This window comes from Jaculus jaculus, chromosome 4, assembly GCF_020740685.1.
Source record: "Jaculus jaculus isolate mJacJac1 chromosome 4, mJacJac1.mat.Y.cur, whole genome shotgun sequence".
NCBI lineage: Eukaryota > Metazoa > Chordata > Mammalia > Rodentia > Dipodidae > Jaculus > Jaculus jaculus.
This window is the reverse complement of record NC_059105.1, coordinates 24,688,785-24,702,448: the sequence shown is the minus strand read 5'-3', so window position 1 is coordinate 24,702,448 and position 13,664 is coordinate 24,688,785.

Sequence of the window (13,664 nt, the reverse complement as noted above, 5' to 3'; positions counted from 1 at the left end):
CATACCCTATTTATCTACATACCTGGAGAAATGCTATCTTGCTCTTAATCCATATCAATGTGAGCCCTCACTTCAAGTAGGCCTCATTTTTGTGCTGTGTATTTACCTGCCTTGTGCAGATTACAAGAACCACTTGCCTTTGCTGTGATCACACTGGTCAGCCTTTAGCAAGATGTCTGCTGTGTCTGTCTAGCAGGAACTCTACCCTTGATGTCTCCTCTCAGTGACTTTCCTTCTACTGACCTCTCACCCTGTTCATTGACTGTAAATCCCCAGATGTCTTTGCTGTTTTTAGAGTTGGGCCAGTATTTCAGCCCTATCACAACAGTCCTCAGTAAAGCCTTCTTTCCTACTTCAACAAGTGTTGAAATAATTTCTTTATTAACTATAGTCAGGCTGTGTTACTTGTGCATTGTAAAATAAGACGTTTACAATCTCCATCATTTTATAATTGGCATTCAGCCACAGGTATTAAAAACAAGACCTATTGGGCTAAAGAGATGGCTTATCAGTTAAGGTGTTTGCCTGCAAAGCATAAGGACCCATGTTTGACTCTCCAGATCCCACATAACCAGACATACAAAGTGATACCAGCACATAAAGTTACACACATGCACAAAATGGTGCATGCATCTGGAGTTCAATTGCTGTGGCTGGAGGCACTGATGTACCAATTCTCCCCCCCCCCCATAAACAAATACAAAAAAAAAAAAAAATAGGACCCATTCCCTGGAGCCTAATGGTTCAGAAACTCTTACCACAACTGGACTTAGTATATCTCCCTGCTATGTCCTTTCCTCCTCCTTTCTACAAATATAAAACTATAACTTGCTTAAAACTGCTGCTAGCATAAAAACTCTCCAGAGTGAGGGAGATGGACTGCAGGACACCTTGCCTATAATGGTAAGTGAGCCTTTTGCTTTCCCAGGGTAGAAGCTATTGTGGTGAGTGGATTGGTGCCAAGAAGTATTGGCAGACAACCAGGATGAGGCTTGATTGGTTACTGGAAAGGGAAATAGGCTAACAGCAACATTGTTGGGGCCAGAAAGCAGAAAGTAGGAGAAAGCCTAGCAAAGAGTAAAGAGAAGAAATAGGACTGAAGAGATGGCTTCATTAAGGTGCTTGTCTGCGAAGCCTAAGGACCCAGGTTCACTTGACCAGAACCCAGGTAAGCCAGATGCACAAAGTGGCACATGCATCTATAGATTTAGTTTACAGTGGTTAGAGGTCCTGGCGTGCCCATTCTTTCTCTCTCTCTCTCTCTCTCTCTCTCTCTTTCTCTCTCTCATAAAAATAAAACAAATGAAAAAGAAAGAAAGGAAAAAAATGTACCAAAACAAACAAAATGGATGCAATAAGGAGAGGAAATGGTAGCACTGAACCATGACTCATGTTTAGCAGAACTTAAGCTAGTGATTCTTCCCCGCAGCAAGATCCAAAGGCAGCGACCAGGCTGAACACATTCAGCGCCAGCATGTGCCCGCTATCCCAGCGCAGGCATTTGAGTATCACTACTGGTGGGGAGTGACTTGGTTTATTACAGAATATTAGTCCACTGCCACTAAGAATAAGACGTTCATTTGCATTTTTTTTTCTTTTCTGCTTCCTAAGCGCATGTCGTTGTTACAGCTGATCCATAAAACACAGACACACTTCTTTTGCTCATCTGCACATTCAACAGCTTCCCCTACCACTTTCCCAGAGCGCTGCACACTTCACTAACATCTTCGCATCCAATTCCTTGATTGGCAATGGTGATGAAAGTTGCCTTTGACTTTCTCAATGCACTGAGATTGGGATCCCTGAAGAGCGGGAAGGAGAACATTGTAAACAGTGATAGAAGCAAATACTGTAGATAAGAGGCTATGGTATATTACTGTGGTGCCCTTCCCCCCATCATGCTCTGAGTGATCTTCTCCGCAGAGCATTGAAGGCCATATCTATACTCCATCTGATCTCTTGGAGGTTATATTCTACACAGACACATAATTCCAGCTTGCTGGTCCTCTGGCTTCCATTAGTTGACCAATGAGGGTCACTGGCAGGAGATCAGAAATTGAGAGGAAGTGATTTTCCTCCCAATCAGGCCTCCTTCCTTCCTCTCCGCCCCCTCCGGGGGGGGGTCGCTAACTGACTATAAACCTAGGCATAAAGCTTCTGCTCCCTTCTGGTAAGGCCTCTCTCAGCTGAGAGCTCCAATCTGTCCTAGTTCTAACAACCATTTCCTGCCTACGTGGTACTAGCTTCTCGACCCTTGGTCATTGCTCTAGCCTTGGCCACATATCTTTAAAGCAACCCTTTTTACTTGGCTCTTGGAAGGTTGTTGGGTTGGTTGGTTATGTTTGTTTGCTGTTTTTGGTGTGCTGGGAATGGAACACAGGGCCTCACACATGCAAGGAAAGCCCTCTACCCCTGTGTTACACTGCCCCTTCCCAGCCCTTTAGTCAACCTTTTGAGTTAGGCCATCTGTTCCCTACTGGGACCTTGACCACACACACACCTATTCATTCAGCATCAGTATTTCGTATCCACTTCAACTTTCCAAAACACAGATACATCCTGACATGTTTATTCACATTGATTAAGAGCATTTTAAAAAGAGAGAGCACATTTTTAGACTGCAAAGAAGTGGGTATTGGTTCCACTTCCAGCACCATGAGTATCCCTGAGGACCCACTTTCTAGTGAAACAATCATAACTGATGAAAATCACTTTCAAAGTGTCTAGAAACTGTCCTAAGGGCCCACTGAAAAATATAGAAGCATCTATTCAAGACAATCTGCTGAATCTTAGTAAGAATGGCGAGTCTGTGGCACTTGAGTGGATTGCCAGCTCCCTCCCCACTCCTGGGCAACCCAAGTGATGCTCAGCTCTGTCAGAGTCAGAGTCTGGCTAAAGGTGCTTGGTGTTCCCTCTTCCCCCGCCTCCTAGCTAAGGGATGCAGTAGAGGCACCAGTGTCTCTTCCCCTCTCCAGCTCCAGGTTAAAATCATAATTCCTAGGAGGTGTGGACAGAAAATTGGAGCATTCTTGTTCTGTCCAAGTTGTGGCAGGCCCAGAATTCTGCAGATTCAATTGTCCCCCATACCAGCCTGCTCATCAGGTGGAGCTTTTACACAACAAGAGACAAGCCTGTGCCTGGTCAGCAATGTCACTGAGAATTATGCTGGTGCTGAGCTGACAACCTTCTCCCTGTAGATCAGGCAACTGAAAACTGGAAAAAAAGCTGCACTGAATGCAGCCTTATGGGAGACAGAAGCCATCAGTGGTGAAAAGAGTAGACACTGGAAACCTCCAAATTTGGCCAGACAGGCCAAATGACCAAACATGTGCAATAGTGGCATGTCTGCTCTGGGGGAAACCAACTGCTCTCTAATTGAACTGGAGGCCCACTCTATGGGAGGGAATACATGCCTGGTACTGGAAACCTAATCAAAACCTATGGCAGGGGAGGTCATGAGCCTTAGGGGTATAAAGCCTGCTCTTGTCTGGCTAAATTCACATATTATGCTCACCAAACTGACCTGAAAACACTACACTTAATGTTCATATTCATATATTAATGCTACTCTCACTTTTTGTTAGAGGAGCTTCTCTTTTCAGAAGGTGGTGACCAGTGGGATGACCCAAAAGAAGAAATGACAGAGGCATGTCCAGCACTGAAACATCTCTATCACACCCTCCAAGACTCAGGGTCCATTGCAGAAGAGGTGGCGGAAAGAATGTAAGAGCCAAAGGAAGGGCACCACTCCTTACAATGCAACTGTCCAGACAGAAATGGGCCTTGATATCCATGATCTCGCAGTGCTTAGCAACACCTTCACAAGACCCTCATAATAGGAGAAAAAGACAATGACATCAAAATAAAAGAGAACCTAATGAAGAGAGGGAGGGGATATGATGGAAAGTGGAGCTGTGAAGAGGAAAGTGGGGGAGGGAAGGGAATTATTATGGTTTATTGTCTGTAAGTATAGTAGTTGTCAATAATTTTTTTTTTTTTTAAAGAGATGATCCTGCTCACAGGATAGAGCTTTCACATTAGGTGAGATGAGCCTGCTCACTGGGAAGTACTTTCACACTTGGTGAAACAAGCCTGCTCATAGGACAGAGCTTTCACACTAGAAGAGATGAGCCTGCTCATAGGACAAAGCTTCCACAGTAGATGAGATGAGCCTTCTTGTTGGGCAGAGCTTTCATACTAAACAAGACCTGCTCATAGGATAGAGTTTTCACAGTGGATAAGAGGAGCCCTCTCCTTGGGCACTAGATGAGACAAGCCTGCTCACTGGGCAGAGCTTTCACACTAGATGAGATGAGCTACCTCATTGAGCAAAGCTTTCACACTAGATGAGACAAGCCTTCTCATAGGGCAGAGCTTTCACACTAAATGAAACAAGCCTACTTATAAGGCAGAAATTTCACACTAGATGAGATGAGCCTGCTCATAGGGAAGAGCCTTCATATTAAGCAAGACAAGCCAAGATCAGAGACTCCATCCCCTGCACAGAAGCCAAAACAGTGTCTCTCAGCTGTCCTTCCATTGATTTTGAGAGCATCCTTAGACTTAACTTCCACATACTTTTGTTTCTCAAAAACCAAGGTGCAGAGCAATTCAGTAAAACACCCAACTTTGATCTCTAGATGCCATTCACATGCACATACTATGAACACACATACTGATTGATGCACACCACACACACACTATGGACACATACAGATACACTCCACACACACATGCACATACACTAGGAACACACATACTCATGCACACCATATACACATGCATATACTGACACACTAAAAACACATGCTTTAAGAAGTTTAGAGGTGGGGCTGGAGAGATGACTCTATGGTTAAAGATACTTGAGTGCAAAGCCTGAATGCCCAGGTTTAGTTCCCCATTACTCACATAAAGCCAGATGCAAAGTGATGCATGCGCCTGGAGGTCATTTGCTGTGGCAGGAGATGCTGGTACTCCCACACACTCTCTCTCTCTTTCTGTCTGCCTCTTTCTTTCTGTCTCTCTCAAATATGTTTTTAAAAAATTATAGAGATTTGGGCTGGAGAGATGGCTTAGCGGTTAAGCGCTTGCCTGTGAAGCCTAAGGACCCTGGTTCGAGGCTCGGTTCCCCAGGTCCCATGTTAGCCAGATGCACAAGGGGGCACACGCGTCTGGAGTTCGTTTGCAGAGGCTGGAAGCCCTGGCGCGCCCATTCTCTCTCTCTCCCTCTATCTGTCTTTCTGTGTCTGTCGCTCTCAAATAAATAAATAAAAAAAAATTATAGAGATTTAACAAGAGAAATATAAAACATATATGCTAATGCAACAAAACTATATCAAAATAATTTAAAATGTACTTTAAAAAACAGAAAAAATGTCACAATTACACAGACTAGAAACATAAATATTGTTTAAAAAGCAAATGAAGAAATGGGGAAATGGCTCAGCAATTAAATGCACTTGGTTGCAAAACTTTCTGCCCTGAATTCAATTCCCCAGCACCCACATAAAGCCACTCATGAGTCAGTTTCATTTGCAGTGGCAAGAGACCCTGTCTCAAAGACAGTGGAGTGCAGATGACTCCTTTGTCCTCCACACGTGTACATTTGCATATAATCACACATAAATAAATAAAAATAAAATAACAGATTGGGGGGGAAATGGCTCAGCAGTTAAGGGCACTTGCTTGCAAAGCCTGCAGACCTGAGCTCAACTTCCCAGCACCCATGTAAAGACAGACATACACACCAGGAGGCTGGGAGATGACTCAATGGCTAAAAGCACTTGCTTGCAAAATCTGTCAGCCTGGGTTCGGTTCCTCAACCACCCACATAAAGCCAGAAGCAAAAGATGGTACAAGCATATTGTGTGCAGCTGCATGGCCAAAGACCCTGGTGCACCCATACACACATACTCACACATGTGTGCATGTGTGTGCATAACCATACACACAAACATGAGCACACACACAACTAAATAACAAAAAAATTAAAGAGAATAACAAGTGTTGGTGAGGATATAAAGAAATTCTAACTCTTATATACTGCTGGTGGAAAACTGAATTGACACAGCTGCTATAGAAAACGATTTAGTGGTTTAAGTGACCATGTGACTCAATAGCTCCACTCTCTATGTCTAAAAGAAATGAAAATATGAATTTGCATGACTTATAAATGGATTTTCACAGTAGAAATATTTATAATAGCTATGAAATAGAAATAATCAAATAGGACTGGAGAGATGGCTTAACAGTTAAGCGCTTGCCTGTGAAGCCTAAGGATCCCGGTTCGAGGCTCAACTCCCCAGGACCCACATTAGCCAGATGCACAAGGGGGTGCATGCATCTGGAGTTCGTTTGCAGTGGCTGGAGGCCCTGGCATGCCCATGCTCTCTCTCTGTCTCCCTCTTTCTCTCTCTGTCTGTCACTCTCAAATAAATAAATAAAAATAACTTTAAAAAATGATCAAATATTCATCAACTTATGAATGAGCATTGTTGGGTTTTAAAAATGAAAAAGTTACCAATAGGTGTTGCATTAGGATAGGTGAATACGCCAGTCACAAAAGGCCATACTTACTATGTGATTCACCCTACACAAAATGTTCACAATAGGCAAATATTTAGAGTCAGAAAGCTGATTCACTGTTGCCTCAGGCTAGAAGGGTTTAGGGGAAATGAGGGATGACTATTAATGGTTTCTCTTGAGGAGGATGAAAATGTTGCAAAATTAATTAGGATGATGCTGGCACAGCTCTGTGAATATATTAGAAACCGTTGAATTGTACACATTAAATGGGTGAAGTGTATGGTATGTGAATTATCTCTCCATAAACCTGCCACTTTTAAAGTGATTACAATTGCTTTTCCTAACTTAGGAAAGCAAACCAAGCATTCACAGAGAGCGGCATTTCTCAGCATTCACCTTCACACTGTTCAGCTCCGTCATACTTCCTTTCTGCTCACAGGATGCCGTGGCAGTGTACTATAATTACAAAGAGCCAGTTAACTACACTGCAAGCTTGACTTTCTCAGTTTTATCAGGTGTAAGGTCTTAGGTGAGTTCCTTAACCTCTCTGTACCTCAGTCCCCTTAGCTGTAAAGTCAAGTTAGTTTCTAGGACTCTTCAGTAGTTGTGGTTTGAATATAAAATATACCCCATAGGCCATCTGTTTGAACACTTGGTCGCTAGCTAATGGTTCTATCTTGAAAGGTTGTAGAACTTTTAGGAGATAGAACCTAGCTGAAGGAAGTGAGAAACTGAGGTGAGTCTTAGGTTTTCATAGTTATGCCCCACTTCCTGACCATCCTCTGCTTCCTGATTATAAATGCAATATGGTCAGCTATCTCATGCTCCTGACACTATGCCTCCATAATGGGCTGCATCATGCATGTATATATGTGTGTGTGTATATGTGTGTGTGTGTGTGTGTGTGTGTGTGTTATAGATTGATAGATATGTTATTGATATATGTAACTTATATCTACATAAAGCTTGTAGTGCTAAACAAATATGTGACATTTAAATATCGCCTTATTAAAAAACACTCCCCTTTCTAAAATTACCCAGATTTTCCCACCATGGGAATAAGACAGTCTTTGCACTCCATCCCCCTGATAACAGTAAAGTCAGCCCAGCAGTGAGAAGCAACTCATTGCTTCAAGACTCTGTTCTCAGACTTGACCTGAGAACGTGGGGTAATAGAAGCTCTTCTTTCAAATGAGGTCACAGATAATCTCTGGTTGTCAACTTGACAGGACTTAGAGTCACCACGGAAACAAATCCGGCCATGTCTGTGAAGGATGTTTTTAGATTGAGCAGGAGGGCCCATCCTCACTATGGCTATTCCCATCCCATGGGCCAGGTTCCTGAACTGTGTACAAAGGATCATCTTTTCTACTTCCTCTCTGCTGATGTGACGAGGTGATTTCTGTTTCCTTCTCCTGCCATGCTTTCCCCACCATGAGGGTCTTCCCCTCAAAACTGTAAACTGGAAATACATCCTTTCCTTCTTTAAACTGCTTCTGGTTGGGCATTTTGTCCCAGCAGGAGAAAGTAACTGATACAAATGATAATGGGCCATGGGAGCTTTTGGCTTCCAGAGGTCATGACAATCATGAGGGGCCACAGCAGAAAACCCACCTGAAGCAGCAGCTGCACACATGAGGGTAAACAAAGTCTCCAACAGGGCATCTTTCCTCCATCACACACACGCACACCCCTCCTAATCCTAAGGTTAGACATATCCAATGTGCCAGTGTGATTTCACATCACACCTGTTGGCTCAGCATAATTATTAAGAATTTGAAGCTGGAGAGATGGCTTAGCAGTTAAGGCGCTTGCCTGCAAAGCCTGAGAACTCATGTTCCAACCTCCAGGTCCCACTTAGCCAGACGCAAAGGTGTGCAATGTCGCACTTGCACACAAGGGGAAGCACGTGTCTGGAGTTGGTTCGCAGTTGCTGAAGGCTTTGGCATGCCCATTCTCTCTCTCCCTCTCTCTAAAAATAATAATAATAATAAAGAATTGTTATGTAAGTTGAAGTGAAAGAGAGAGAATTGCCCCTTCACCCACATTCCAGTTCAGATGACAAACTAGATATCGTCACAAAACTCATGTATTCCTCATTAGTTGGTTGTCTAAGCCTTGTAAAAAACACAGACAATATTTATGTTGGTCATTATTTTATTCTCAGAAACTAACAAGTGCCTGGCAAAAAATAGATACTTAATAATTACCTATATAATAAATAAATGAATAAAGTAACATTTAAAAAGTCATCACCACACCTAGTTCTAGCCCTAATGTCTTCCTCTTTCAAAATCATCACACCTTGAGACACCTGGCAGTGTTTACACGGAAGAAAAAGCACAGCCTGGGATGGCCCTGTGACATGCATCCTTCCAAACAGCGTTTCCTTTTGTAGGAGTCAAGGAATGGAAATATTCCATTCTTTTGCCCTCAAAAACACACACACACAACACTTGAAAAAGTCCAGGGTGCCAAGTTGAGTAAAATTCTGATTTCTAGTTGAAATTAGAAACTCAAGGTTAAATTCCAGATGTAGAAAAGGCCACCATAATACCTTCCCACAGTGGGGGCTGTTGTGAGAAATCTCAGTTGTATGAAAGAAAACTGGAAGCATTTTCCACCTTGCCTCTAGGCTCTGTTGGCCTTCATTTCACCTCTCTGTCATCATCTCAGTTTAGATTCAGAACAAGGAAGCGTTATCAGATCCCTAAGTCATCACATTTTCCCGTACTTTGCCATATTTTTCATAGATATGGGAAATAATTTGCAAGGAAGCTGAAATGTTTTTCATTTTCAAGAGCTGAGATTACAGTTCAAATTACAAGAGCAAGAACAAATTCAGATGATGATATGCTACAAATTGACTTACCCATTTGATATAAAAGGATTAAGAGTAGGGAAAATACGCTTCTCAGAATATTTTTGGCCTACTTTTAGTCATATTAACAGTGCCCCAGAGGCAAATGTGGCCAAATCTAAAAGGTTTACTGTGTGTTCTAAAGTTAAACTTAATTCAAGCTATTTTTCTGCCTCTAGGGTAGGTAGCCAATATCTGAATCCAAGGACTGTTTCAAGAGGGGGAAAAAATCAAGTAGAGATGGAAAGTGTCCAATGAAAAGGTTAAATCTGCTTAGGAAGTATAGCAAAACCCCGTGAATATTAATTAGACCAATTCAAACCTTGTCCCTTCAATAGAACAAAAATATTTTCCAGGTTTAGGAGAAAATAAAACAGGCTGCTCTAACCCAGTCTCCTTTGAGTCCAACCACTCTTTGTATTTCTTACTGGTGTTTTTCAGCAAAGTTAGAAGAGAGACTGTAATCTCAATATTTCTTGATCAAACATCCCAGAGCAAGAAAAGCCAGAGACCTGCTGGGAAGTTGTACCGTGGGAGAGGCAGGACTCCGGTTGTCTTCCCTAGACCTCAGTTAGGACTGGCTTTGTCATTTCCTTGCACACATTCCAGACATGACTAGAAAGAGCATTTTGAACCCTAAATCCTTAGCCATATGGAGAAGTGCTTTCTCCACCTTGTCAATATTGCTTCTTCACTTAATGTTTTCCCTTACTTTCCTGTTCCTTAATTTCCCTAAGCATTCTTTAAAGTAATTTATTTACAAGACTACTCACTGGCTTCCTTTAGATGGGTGGAGAGAGCTGATATTGAGTTACATGTGAAAATCCTTCAAGAGTGAGGAACAGCATCTTCAGAGTTCTGGCTCTTCCTTCCATATTGCATTGGAGACACTAATGAGGGTTTATGTCAGAAAGCCTGGACAACAGGGTCTAGGAATTGTCTTCTTAGTATGACTACAGCCTAGATTAATTATTTCCTATGTCATTACGCCATTTTCAAAAGGAGAAATAGTCCCTGTTGTTGTTCTCTGCTTTCAAAATATATCAGTATGAGCCACTATGAAGTCGGAACATGTAATTTAAGATACAATTTTTCCCCATATGGAAGGATTACTCTCTTCCTGAAAGTATTCATCAGGCACATGCACGCACGTGCGCGCGCACACACACACACACACACACACACACACACACACACTGTGGATTCAGCCCAGAGCTTTGGGCATACTTGAGTATTCTCCCACTGTTCTACACTCCTGGCCCTTGTTTTGTTTTTTGGGATTTTTATATTTTATTTATTTATTATTTTTTTGAGAGAAAAGAGGCAGAGAGAGGCAGATAGAGAATGGGCACACCAGGGCCTCCAGCCATTGCATAAGAACTCCAGACACATGCCATCTGGCTTATGTGGGTACCAGGGAATCTAACCTAGGTCCTCAGACTTTGCAGGCAAGTGCCTGAACTGCTAAGCCATCTCTCCAACCTCCCTTGTTTTTTTTGAGATAGGATCTCACTGCAGCTCAGAGTAATCCTGAACTCCCTAGGTAGCCCAAGCTGGTCTCCAACTCATAACCCCCCTGCATCAACCTCATGAGTGCTGGGATTGCAGGCATTCACCACCATGCCTAGTGTCACATTTTAAAGTAAATAATGAAAGTGTTCTTTTTCTAATTAAACCATTTTTAAAAGGTATATTGTCAACATAAATATTATTTTTCTCTTCAATATGCTCCCTGCCAGAGCATCACAAGTGGACCCTGATCAAAATATGCATCTCAAATGCATTACTTCAAATCACATGTTATCTTCATTCAGTCATTAATGCAGCTAGATGTTGATTAAACAAGTATAATGCCTCAGAGGTTTTGGTCCATATAGTCAATGGCTAATACCACTTGACAACTCACTTTCTGGGCTCTGGGCAGCACAGGACCTGCTGGTTTATTTAATTAAGATGATAGTTCTAACACTTCTCCTTTCTATGGAGTAGAAAGTCCTACAGTGAATACAATTGAATATGAAAGTTTAATGTACGCTAAGTTAGCATATCAATCATGGTGGTTACAACTTAAGATGGCTTCAGTTCTGTCAATGGGTTCATACAAAGTAGATAAATTGATAAATAGCTATATTTTAAAAGGAGGGATAAATAGATCTATTTCTCAATTTATAAAACAAGATAAATTCTACATATCAGTACTTAATAAGATGAAACCATACAAATACTAGATGAAATATGAATGAGTCACTTTAGTACATGATGTACAAAATTTTCCTAACCAAAACTAACATCCAAAAACAAAAACACCAAAGACTTAAGAAAAAGAGAGACATAGAAAGTACTGACAAATTCAATAATGCAGAATTTTTTTAAAACTTTTGCATAGGAAAAACATAGCAAGGTGACTTTTTATGTTAATATATATTACACACAATTCATACCAAAATAAGCAATGGAAGGCATAATATAGATAGTATTTAAATAGTCACCTATGAGATAGAAGGAAACATAAGGCCATATTTCTTAGAATATACCTTGTTTGGTACTATGTAAATAGTTTGTGTAACTATAAAATGTAATTAAACATTACAAAATTGAATTCTTTAAAATTGAGAAAAATTAAGCAAATGGATTACATTATGTATCAGATGATTGTAAAATGTCCAAAGGAATTGTTCCAAATTATTCCAAATGACTATAAACTGCCTATAGATTCCTGTTGGGATATACCCTGAGGGCAAAAATCACTGCAACTAATTCTTAAAATGATCAAGTCATTGGTACTAGTGACACATTGTCATGCTGACTGAGACCATTATATCTCTGCTCAGAGGTCAGACAAATGAATAGTTTTATTAGCATCATCAAGAGCCATCATTTAAAGCTGAATATGATGACACACACGTGTAATAACAGCACTTGGCAGGTGGAGACAGAAGGGTCGAGAATTCAAGGCCAGCCTGGGCTATATGAGAAACTGTCTGAAAAAAATATTGGGGAGATGTGTGGAAGGAGATACAAATGTAAGATCCAAGAGAATGTGTCAAAAATACTGTTGCCCTATATTTGGTTTGAAAGCATCAGCATAAACTCATGATGTGTTTTACTTTTTTTAATAACTATTTCAGCCGGGCATAGTGGCACAAACTTTGATCCCAACACTCCGGAGGCCAAGGTAGGAAGACCACTGTGAGTTCAAGGCAAGCTTGGGACTACATAGTGAATTCCAAGTCAGCCTGGACTTGAGCGAGACCCTACCTCAAAAGACAACAAAAAGAAAAAAAAATAGCTATTCCTAGTCTGTCCTTTGGAACAGTCTAGAAAAGAAAAATTAATCTAACCCTAAACCCCATGCTGCTGCTGATTTAAATCATTTCTAACTGAAAGCAATCAGAGCCCCATAGGAAGAGAGCTGATTCTACATCTCAGGAGAGAAATGTGGACTTGAGTCTGGAACATTTTGTCATATCTCAAAGCAAAGAAACTCTTAAAGGTTCCCAGATGTTCCAAAGACATGAGGGAGCCAAGCACAGTAGCATACACCTGTAGTCCCTGCATTTGGGAGGGGAGGCAGAGGGCCACATAGTATGAGCCTATCTAAAAAACCCTGTGAGGGGACCACTAGGGGAGAGAGGCAAGAAGCAGCCACTGCAGTTCAGTTGCAGAGTGTTTCCTCCCATGTACAAGGCCTTGGTTTTGATAGCCAGCAGGAAAAAGAGACACAGAATACAACTTAAACAGGCTCTTCCCGATCAAAGATGAACACATCCGAGTAACAAGAAGGATAATCGCTGTAATTAATTAAAGCACACCAAATACATTCATTTGAGATTAATTCTATCTGGTAGAATAAAGAAAAACTAATGTTTTTGAAAACTGGAGATAAAGGAAAAGAGCTAAGCCTCTCTCCGGCATTGCCAGTTGAAATTTGACTTCAGTAAACAAACAGCAAGACTAATCTATGACGTGTGGTGATAAGATTTTAATATCATCCATTTGCAAGCTTTAATAAATGAATAGACCTTGGCAATAATAATAGGTTGCTACCAACTTTACAAAGCAACATCATCTATATCCTTATAGAAGAATATAATACTACCTACACTGTGCTCTTGCAAAAAAAATAAACTGGGATTACTGGAAAAATGAGAATTAAGAAATGCACTATGAGGGCTGGAGAGATGGCTTAGCAGTTAAGCGCTTGCCTGTGAAGCCTAAGGACCCCGGATCGAGGCTCGGTTCCCCAGGTCCCACGTTAGCCAGATGCACAAGGGGGCAC